This window comes from Rhinolophus sinicus, chromosome X, assembly GCF_036562045.2.
Source record: "Rhinolophus sinicus isolate RSC01 chromosome X, ASM3656204v1, whole genome shotgun sequence".
Lineage (NCBI taxonomy): Eukaryota > Metazoa > Chordata > Mammalia > Chiroptera > Rhinolophidae > Rhinolophus > Rhinolophus sinicus.
In genome coordinates this window covers 29853274-29863076 of record NC_133768.1, presented here as the reverse complement: position 1 = coordinate 29863076, position 9803 = coordinate 29853274, and the positions used below count along the sequence as shown (strand labels likewise).

Sequence of the window (9803 nt, the reverse complement as noted above, 5' to 3'; positions counted from 1 at the left end):
GAAACATTAAGACCATCTAGAAAGGAGAAATTATGTTGTTCAAGGGTAAGCTTAGCCTAAAGGATGGATTTCTATCTTTTTCCCTAGGGTCAAGGTGTTGGTAAGGTAACAGGCAAGAAGAACATTGAATTTTATTTTGACTGTCATTGTCTAACCACCTGGTTCTAGCCATGCAGGGAAAGACCTTTCAAAGGCCTAAGTCTTGGCTAGTTGGTTCAATTCATTTTGGCCTATAGTCTACCAAGAAAATTCATTCTGTACCATGTCTTTGATCTGGGGTCCTTTAGCATAATGGAATGGGAAAAGAATCCCACATAGACCTCTATTCCAAATGACCGGCCCAGCCATAGTACTTAAAGATGACCTACTGGCCTCTCCCTGAGGTCACTTTCCAGGAAAGGGGACTTACTACACCCCTGCTTTATTCAGAGTCCTCAACTTCTTAGCTTTGTCATAAAGTAGATCATAATCACTTTCTGATTTTCTACAGACCCCAATAGCTTGATATTTTTCCATTTCTCTCTTTGTAGTCCCTTAGAATTGATACAAGCTACTTTGCCAATGCTCACCTCAGCCTGTCTCTTCCAAACCAGTTCCAAGGTGCTCCCTGTGCCATGTCTGCCTCTACAAGTACTCTGTCCAATACTAGCCAAATGACACAATCGAGCCTTTTAAAAGTTACCGGTCCAAAAATTTATAACAAACTCATACAACTCAACATGAAAAAAACAAAAAATCCAATTAAAAAATTGGAAGAGGACCTGAATAGACATTTCTCCAAATAGGACATACAGATGGCCTATAGACTTGTGAAAAGATGCTCAATATCACTAATCATCAGAAAAATGCAAATAAAAACCACAATGAGATATCACCTCACACCAGTTAGAATGGCTATCATTAATAAATCAACAAACAATGAGTGTGGTGAGGATGTGGAGAAAAAGGAACCCTTGTGCATTGTGGTGGGGTTGCAAATTGGTGCAGCCACTATGGAAGAAAGTATGGAGACTCCTCAAAAACTTAAAAATACAACTACCATATGACCCAGCAATTCCACCTCTGTGTATTTACCTGAAAATCCCAAAATACTAATTCAAAAAGATATATATGCATCCCTATGTGCATGGCAGCATTATTTACAATAGCCAACACAGGGAAGCAAACTAAGTGTCCACTGGTAGATGAATGGATAAAGAAGAGGTGCTGTATACGAGGTCTGACAATTAAGTTTGCAAACTCATCCTAGAAAAAGTGCTACTTACCTCATTGCTGAATATCACTGCAATCACCTTCGAAGTATTCCCCTTGGGAAGCTATGCACTGATGCCAGTGCCTAGTCCACACTTCAGAGCAATTTTGGAACTCTTTTTCTGGAATGGCCATCAGAGCTGTCATCGTATTACCCTTGACATCCTGAATGTCATCAAAATGTCTTCCTTTCAATATTTCCTTTATCTTGGGGTAAAGAAAAAAGTCATTGGGGGCCAGATCAGGTGAGCAGGGAGGGTGTTCCAATACAGTTATTCGTTTACTAGCTAAAAACTCCCTCACAGACAGTGCCGTGTGAGCTGGTGCATTGTCATGATGCAAGAGCCATAAATTGTTGGTGAAAAGTTCAGGTCATCTAACTTTTTCACACAGCCTCTTCAGCACTTCCCAATAGTAAACTTGGTTAACTGTTTGTCCAGTTGGTACAAATTCATAATGAATAATCCCTCTGATATCAAAAAAGGTTAGCAACATCATTGCAACAAGTTTGCGAACTTAATTGTCAGACCTCAGTATATACAATGGAATATTACTCTGCCATAAAAAAGAATGAAATCTTACCACTTGTAACAACATGGATGGACCTAGAGAACATTATGCTAAGTGAAATAAGTCACACAGAGAAAGACGAATGTCATATGATTACACTTATATGTGGAACCTAAATTAAATGAAGAAACAAAACAGAAACAGACTCAAAGATACAGAGAACAAACTGATGTTGCTAGAAGGGAGGGGGTGGGGGGATGGGTGAGGAAGGTGAAGGGATTAAGAAGTACAAATTAGTAGTTGCAAAACAGTCACAGGGATGTGAAATACAGTATGGGGAATATAGTCAATAATAGCATAAAAACTATGTATTGTGTCAGAAAGGTACTAGACTTATTGGGGGATCACTTCATAAATTATATAAATGCCTAACCAGTATTTTGTACACCTAAAATTACTATAAAATAACATTAAATGCCAACTATAAAAAATATATAGTCACGGAATGTACAGTAAAGGGAATATAGTCAATGGTATTATAATAGCTATATACAGCATCAGATGGATAGTAGACTTGTTGGGGTTATCACTTTGTGAGGTGTGTAAATGCCTAATCACTATGTTGTTTGGTGCACCTGAAACTAATGATTAAAAAAAAGGAGAGAAGGAGACTAGACCTTGAACTCTATTGGCCATGTGAAGATACAGTGAGAAGGCAGCTATCTACAATCCAGGAAGCAAGTTCTCACCAAAACCAGACCATGCTGGCACCCTGATTTCAGACTTCCAGCCTCCAGAACTGAGAAATAAATGTCTATGGTTTAAACAAACAAAAAAAGTGACTTGTCCAAACTACAATGTGCCATAAACGTAAAATATGTATTGGATTTCAAAGACTTAGTTGAAAAAATGGAGCATGTAAAATATCATGTTAATTTTTTATATTAATTATATGTTGAAATTTTAATATTTTGATATATTGGGTTAAACAAAATATATTATGAAAATTAATTTCATCTGTTTCTCTTTATCTTTTGTAATGTGGCTACCAGAAAATTAAACATTACATATGTGGCTTTTGCGCTTATGGCTAATATTATATTTCTAGTGGACAGTGCTATTCTAGACCCTCTTAGGTCTAATAACTAGACTCTCTCTTCAGAAAATGTATCTTTAAGTGACAAAGTTATTTAGCATTAGGTAGACTGGGATTTACTTCTAGTTCTGCCACTAGCTATATGGCTTTAGGCAATTTAGTTATTTTGTTGGATCTTAGTTTCCTTATTTGTAAAATGGGACCACTAATACCACTTTTACTTGTATATATGGTCCCATTTTACAGATTTGCTATCCTGAAATTCAAAAGAGATAAAGTTTATTTATAGCTCAGTGCCCGCCAAATGATAGGTAGGTCCTCATTAGCTCGTCTCATCGTAAGTCTGTACAGAGTTATCAAATGGAGTTTTCAAATCTAAGTGTCTTTAGGGCTTGACTTGTTCATAAATCTTGTGTAGCTCCTTGTCTCTAATCTGGTGTTCTTTGCACAAGGCTGTTCTCTAAAATGCTCTACAGTGCCTCCATGAAAACAATTTCCTATAAAGAGTACTATATATTCAGGAGTCTCATGCAAATGAAAATAATTTGCATGATAGAGGGTTTCCTTTAGGTTAATTTGTGTTTAGTCCATATGCCATCTCAGAATTTTACAAAATGCTGCAGGCAGCACTGATTTAATTGTCTACAGGTTTTATTTTATGCTACAGATTGTTCCCCTATCCAGAGAAATATTAATTCATTTTCTCTACACAGGCAGGGCAAAATATAGACATGCAAACATTATAATCTCTTTCCCAAGAGGAAAAAGAATCATCAAATTCCCCTATTAAGTCCCACCTACAATGAGGATAAGGCCAAAAGAACTACACAAAAGTCATCAAACTAGAAAATATGCATTAGTCACTGTTTCCTTTTTCTAAAACTGAAGTTAATATTTTTATATACATCACTAAATTTCAAGGGGTCAACATGCATTCTTTTAAAAAGTACACATATATTCTGAAAGTATTCTTTATCCGTATTTTGATGTGGAATATGTTAAGCTTTTCCATCTGTATCACACGACATTTTTATCTAGAAACTAAAGAACAATTAAACCAGACTACCAATAGTTTTCAGCACAGTTATGATTTTTAAAAAATTTTTATTGGGGAATATTGGGAACAGTGTGTTTTTCTTTTTTTTTTTCTCTTTTAAAAAAAAAAAATTTTTTTTATTAAATTTATTGGGGTGACAATTGTTAGTAAAATTACATAGATTTCAGGTGTACAATTCTGTATTACATCATCTATAAATCCCACTGTATGTTCATCACCCAGAGTCAGTTCTCCTTCCATCACCATATATTCGATCCCCCTTACCCTCATCTCCCACCCCCCACCCCCCACCCCCCTTAACCTCTGGGAACAGTGTGTTTTTCCAGGGCCGATCAGCTCCAAGTAGTCGTCCTTCAATCCAGTTGTGGAGGGCACAGTTCAGCTCCAAGTCCAGTTGCTGTTTTCAATCTTTAGTTGCAGGAGATGCAGCCCACCATCCCATGCGGGCATTGAACTGGCAACCCTGTTGTTCAGAGCTCACGCTCTAACCAACTGAGCTATCTGGCCACCCAGCAGTTACGATTTTTGTTATAAATACTTATCATTGGTTTACTGTCTTTCTAGGGCATCTATGGATGCCATTTATATCACTGTACATGAATGTATATTTATTTGAATACTTCTTTGTAAATACTCTTAGGTTATATATGTGTGTGCATGTGTATGTATATGTGTTGTGTTTCCCTGGCTAAAACCCTAGTTTCTTCTCTTCTGTCCCTATGATTTAGTTCATTTAAAAAATTAAGGTATAATTTACATTCAATGAAATTCACATTTTTTAAATGGTCAGTTCTGAGAGTTTTGACAAAAGCACACATTTGTGTAACTACCACAACATCAAGATATAGAACAGATCCATCCCTCCCAAAAATCCGTCATCTTGTGTCCTTTGGTAGTGAACCTCTCCTCTATAGTTTTTCCTTTTCCAGAATGCCATATAAATGAAATCACACAGTATGTAGCCTTTTGAGTCTGCCTTGTTTCACTTAACACAATAGAGATTCATCCATGCTGTTGCATGGGTTAGTAATTCATTCCTTTCTATTATGGAGTAGAATTCCCGTATATGGATATAACACAATTTGTTCACCCATCCATCAGTTGAACGATATTTGCTTTTTACAGATTTTGGCAATTACAGAAAAGCAGGTATAAACAGCCACATAGAGGTTTTAGTGTGAATATGTGTTTTCATTTCACTTGAATAAATACCATGTTTCCCCAAAAATAAGACCTAGCCGGACAATCAGCTCTAATGCATCTTTTGGAGCAAAAATTAACATAAGACCCAGTCTTATTTTACTATAATATAAGACTGGGTCTTATGTAACATAATATAATATAAGACTGCGTCTAATGCAAAAGATGCATTAGAGCTGATTGTCCGGCTATTTTCGGGGAAACATGGTACCTAGGACTAGGATTGGTGAGTCATATGGTAAATGTGTGTTGAACTCTATAAGGAACTGCCAAACCATATTCCAATGTAGCTGTCCCATTTTTCACTCCCATTAGCAATATATAAAAGTTCCAGCTTCTCTGCATCCTCATTGTGTTTCAATTATAGACATGCTAATAATTGTGTAGTGATATCTCATTGTAGTTTTAATTTGAAATTCCCTAGTGACTACTAATTTTGAGCTTCTTTTCGTATGCTTATTTGTCATATATATATAAATGTGTGTTCAAGTCTTCCAGTTGGTTTTCTTTTTTTCTTATTGAGAATTCTTTACATATTCTGTGCATTGTGTGTATTGTTTTTGGATATCCCTGGTCATTCACAGAATGTGAAACAATTCACGAGACTCAGAAAAGTAAGAAAGCAGGAAAAGTTTTATTGAAAGTCAGGCAGCGAGGGTGCCCACGGCAGTGTCTAGAGAAGATGGCTGCCCCAAACTTCAGGTTAGCTTTTCTTATATAGGAAAGTGTAAGTAATTTTCTTACAGCAGAGGATGTGACATACAAACTCAGGACACATGACATATAGACTGAGGTCATTTCATTGACATGCACAGATTATATAACTGGTTTCTTTCTTCACAGGACCTTACCTAGAATGCATACAGAAAAATCCATGGGGGGTGAGGGGCAAGCCATAATGTTTATTTTGTTATAATTTTATTGTAATGAGGCTGGAGGTCAGTCTAAGGGCAGGTTCCAGCAGTCTGCACAGGCACCAAAAACTGGACAAACTCTGGGGTCTTATATCTTTTTTCTAGGGGTGTTTCAAGAGAAAAATTTATCTCTAGGGGCTGGGCCTGGGCTGTCCCTGGGGAATTCATGCAGGCAGTGCAAAGTACTGATCAAATCACTGTCTGCTAGCCACCTCGGGCTCACTTTTTGTTAACTCTTTTTCTGCCTTATTATTCTGGATACAAGTTCTTTATCAGATATGTGATTTGTAAATAATTTCTCCAAAACTGTGCATTGTCTTCTCATCTTCAGAATGGTGCTTTTCTAAGAACAAAAGTTCTTAATTTTAATAAAGTCCAATTTATCATTTTCTTTTTTTATGTATCATACTTTGTTTGCTTCAGTGTCTAATAAATTTTTGTTTTACCCAAGGTCTCAAAGATTACCTTCTATGCTTTCTCAAGAAATCTTACAGTTTCATGTTTTACATTTAGGTATATGACCCACACTGAGTTAATTTCTATGTGTTGAGTAAAATGAATTAAGTTTTTATTTTTATTTTTTGCATACCGATGTTGAGTTGTTTCATCACCATTTGCTGAAAATAATGTCTTTATTTAATGGCTTTTTCACCTTTGTCAAAAATTAATTGACCATACAGATGTGGGTTCATTTCTGTCCCATTCATTTCTATGTAATTTTTTGTTGGTATTATACTGTTCTGATGATGGTAGTTGTATAGTAAGGCTTGAAATCAGACAGTGTTTGTCTTCAAATTTTGTTCTTTTTAAAACGTGTTTCAGCTATTCTACTTTTTTTGCCATTCCATATTAATTTAACAGTCTGCTTGTTTATTTCTACAAAAAGTCCTTTTCTCCTCCTGATTATAACAAATAGTACCCAATGGTTGCCTGCAGAGAGAACTCTGCAGTTTTTGAACTGTGTAAATGTATTACCTATTTAGAAAGTAGGTATGTTCATTTTGAAAGAGTTAAAAAAATATAATTGAATCATGTTGGTAAACTAAAGACAAAAATTATCTGCATACACACACACACACACACACACACACGAAAAAGTGCCATTAGGAGACAAAAATTGTGAGGAATTCTTGGAAGACAGGAAAAGCAAAGGCTACCAGACTGGTTAATTTAGAGAACCTAAAAAATCTGCAATAGAAAACCTGATCGCATTCAAAGAAATTTAAAACAGAGTAAATGGAATTGCAAGACTGTGGAGGTCCTTGGTCAACTGTGAGATTAAAGAGGTATTCTGTGAACAGGTCTGTTTCACCCTACCCTGCTCTGACCATACCCCACCCATACTTACATAGGGCAATAAGCACCTGTGGCATTTGACCCCTTTAATCTCCTCATACTACACTCTAAACACAGTGAATGAGCTTGAGACAACTGCAGACCTGAACAAAAGGGAAACAATAGGACACATGTACCTAGAAGGGAAAACACTAGTCTTCCAATGTCAGAAAAATACTATTTGTTTTGGAACAGGGAGTGTCCCTATCCTACCTGTAAACTCCATGCCATATACACCCCAAAGGAGAAAGCCACAGAATAATTGACATATTTTGCCCTCCCATTTCCAGCAGAAGCTGACTAGTAAAATGAACCTCACAACTCTCGATCAGATCCATGCTAATTATCTGGCTGATCAAATAAGTCCTTTATCTCTAAATGTAAATGAACAAAGGTTTGCCAGATATATGAGGGAAGTACAAGAGACGCTCATGATTACCAAACAGAACTCTTTCTGGGTCAGGGGAACCCCAAATGCAATACAGGAAACAGAAGAGAACTTTACCAAAAATTCACATTCATTTTCTCAGAAACTGAAGGGGAGAAAACGGATATACAAAATAAAAGATGTCTTGTACAGAAGGAAAAGATTAGAGGCCAGATAAAGTCCTTGCAAAAAAGAAATATAATTGCAAAATTAAAAACTCAGATACCAGGCACTCAGGGCAGATTGTCCCTGCCCCACCCAGGCTCTGATGGAACCAGGCGCAGGTCGATGACAGGCAGACCCCCCCCCAGCCCCGCCCACCGGCACCAACGGATTCCCCCTCCCCCCCTCCCTCTCACCACTTCCGGGGTAAAGGTTACGTCTAAGGGTCGGGTTTCAGAGCCAACCGCCAACGGCCAACGGCCAGCCGCCTTTGCCCTAACACCAGAGCACGCCCTTGTCTGGCAGGCCTGGTTGCCTAATCCAGGGCCACTCCAAGTCCCCACTGCTGCTGCTTTCACACTGCCTTAGCCTTGGTGTTTGCTGTGCCAGTGCTGTCAGCCATGACGACCCCACTGCCCCAGTCTGTGTGCCAGAACTACCACCTTGACTGCAAGGCTGCTATTAACAACCACATCAACCTAGAGCTTGTCATGCGGGAGACCCTGCTCGCTGTGCCATTTGTGGTGCGGGGCGGCTTGTGGGGTCTCTGGTCCTGCTCCCCACATAAGAATGCAGGATGTGGCTAGGCCAAAAAGGAACACCCACGGAGCCACAGGTAGGGGAGTCATACCACTATGGTCTCACTGGAGGCTGGGTTCACAGGACGTGTGACCTGCCATCCGCCTTTCTGCCAACCAACCGACGGAGGACTTTCCTCCACTCTCCTCGACGCTCTTCCACTCCCTCGGCTCTTCTCTTCCACTCTCTTCGGCTCTGCTCAGCTCCTCGGCAATCCTTTGTGGCCACAGCAGTTATACCAGTGGCCAATCGGCTAACCGGCCACAGCCTACGGCCAATCAGCCACAGCCGACGGCCATCCACCACCCGAGCCAGCACCCTTCCACGTGAGGCGGAGAGCCTGTAAACTACTTTCTGGGGCTCTGTCCCCACAAGCTCTACGCCTCCTACGTGTACCTGTCCATGGCCTTCTACTTCGAGCACGACTATGTGGCCTTGAAGCACTTTGCCCAGTTCTTCCTACAACAGTCGACAGAGGAGACGGAGAATGCGGAAAGGCTGATGCAGCTACAGAACCAGCGCGGGGGCCGCCTCCGCCTGCGCAACATCAGCAGGCCTGACCGCAACCGCTGGGAGAACGGCCTGAAGGCCATGGAGTGCGCCTTGCACCTGGAGAAGCAAATGAACCAGAGCCTGCTCGACCTGCACCAGCTGGCCACCGAGATGAAGGACGCCCATCTGTGCGCCTTCCTGAGCAGTCACTTCCTGCAGGGGCAGGTGGAGTTCATCAAAGAGCTGGGGGACCACATCACCAACCTGCGCAAGATGGGAGCCCCGGAATCCGGCCTGGCAGACTACCTCTTTGACAAGCTCACCCTGCGTGACAGTGACAAAAAGAACTGAGCCTGGACTGCCTGCCCCATAGCCACTGGGTGACTTCCCCTGGTCACCATGCCGACCAGGCACATTGCAGTGTTGCCAACGTAAAACATTCACTTAAGGTTTTTCCTTCCAATTTTACCATTTTTTCCCAATAAAGTTATTTGGTTCCAAAATAAAGGTCTCTGGTTGGTTGGTATGTGCAAAACCCTCACCTTTTAAGTTTTAAAACAATTATTCAGTAGTCTCTACACAGACCCATGCCCCATGAACATGCAGCTCGAGATCTGCAAGGATGGAGGGAGAAGGTACTCCGTGGGACCCCGGAAATCACAAAATTAATCTTCCCCTTATAAACAATGGGATGAGGTGGGTGGTTTGGGGCCCTGGAGAATGTGGGGGCATGTGAATATTAACAGTATAGAAATATGGTCTGAAAATCATGATTCAGAT

The 9803-nt window shown here is 40.0% G+C and overlaps 1 pseudogene; it reads left to right on the top strand.

Moving 5' to 3' along the window:
* Nucleotides 1-8353: 8353 nt before the first annotated feature.
* LOC109460285 (ferritin heavy chain) lies at nucleotides 8354-9374 on the top strand (annotated as a pseudogene).
* The last annotated feature ends 429 nt before the right edge of the window (nucleotides 9375-9803 follow it).